Source organism: Rutidosis leptorrhynchoides, chromosome 4, assembly GCF_046630445.1.
Source record: "Rutidosis leptorrhynchoides isolate AG116_Rl617_1_P2 chromosome 4, CSIRO_AGI_Rlap_v1, whole genome shotgun sequence".
Taxonomy (NCBI): domain Eukaryota; kingdom Viridiplantae; phylum Streptophyta; class Magnoliopsida; order Asterales; family Asteraceae; genus Rutidosis; species Rutidosis leptorrhynchoides.
Window position 1 is genome coordinate 161,947,133 of NC_092336.1, and position 1,422 is coordinate 161,948,554.

Below are 1,422 nucleotides of genomic sequence, written 5' to 3' on the forward strand. Positions count from 1 at the left end.
AATTTTCGATAATCCATTTTTTGAACCCGACCTCACAATTGAGAATCCGAAAGATATTCAGGGACAATTCATAGATCCTGAACCATTAATTTTTCCTCCGTAACCACAAATCATTCAAATAGGGATTGTCGAGGAACCAACCATTAAATCAGAATCCTCTAGTGATTCAGATTCAACAAATTCAATCATGGAGAATCTGGAACCTCTAAGTATGGAAGACTGAATGAGAGCTAAACGCACTGGCCAAGGTCACACAATTACTCAACCAGACATTAATGCGCCAGATTATGAAATCAAAGGACAAATTCTACACATGGTAACTAATCAATGCCAATTTAGTGGTGCGCTGAAGGAAGATCCAAATGAACATCTTCGAACCTTTAATAGGATCTGCACTCTATTTAAAATCCGAGAAGTGGAGGATGAACAGATATATCTCATGTTATTTCCCTGGACTCTAAAGGGAGAAGCCAAAGATTGGTTAGAATCGTTACCTGAAGGGGTGATTGATACATGGGATGTTTTAGTTGAAAAATTTCCTAAACAATTCTTTCCGGCATCTAAAGCCGTAAGACTTTAAAGAGAAATTGTTATGTTCACTCAAAAGCCAAATGAAACTTTATATGAAGCGTGGACAAGATTTGGAAAGTTATTAAGAGGATGTCCACAACATGGTTTAGACAAATGTCAAATAGTACAAATATTCTACCAAGGATGCGACATCACTACAAGAAAAGACATCGATATAGCAGCTGGTGGTTCTATTATGAAGAAAACCGCAACTGACGCTTACAAAATTATTGATAACACTGCTTCCCACTCACATGAGTGGCACCAAGAAAAAGATATCGTTAGATCATCTAAAGCAGCTAGAGCCGATTCTAGCCATGACTTAGATTCCATTTCCGCAAAGATAGATGTTGTCGAGAGACGAATGGAAAAGATGACTAAGGATGTTCACTCAATACGAATTAGTTGTGAGCAGTGTGGAGGACCACATTTAACAAAAGATTGTCTTAGTATTGAACTAACAATGGAACAAAGAGAGAATGTTTCATACATAAACCAAAGGCCTGGAAATAATTATCAGAATAATTATCAACTGCCAAGACCGATCTACAATCAAAACCAGAATTATAACCGAAATGTTCCATACAACAATCAACAAGGTCCTAGAAATCAAAAAGTATCCAACAATACTTACAATCAGCAAAGACCTATTTTTCAAAATAAACCACCACAAACCGATGATAAAAAGCAAAATTTAGAAGATATGATGTCGAAGCTAGTTGAATCTCAAACGCCATTTTTCACATCTCAGAAACAAACCAATGAACAAAATGCTCAAGTATTTAGAAATCAACAAGCTTCTATTCAAAATTTGGAACAAGAAGTAAGTAACCTAGCAAGGTTAATAGGTGA

General features: G+C 36.1%; 1 non-coding gene across 1 annotated transcript; it reads right to left on the reverse strand.

The window, feature by feature from the left end:
- Nucleotides 1–571: 571 nt before the first annotated feature.
- Nucleotides 572–678, reverse strand: LOC139846143 (small nucleolar RNA R71). The gene has a single exon (XR_011758882.1). It is a non-coding gene; the product is annotated as a small nucleolar RNA R71 (small nucleolar RNA).
- Nucleotides 679–1,422: the final 744 nt, after the last annotated feature.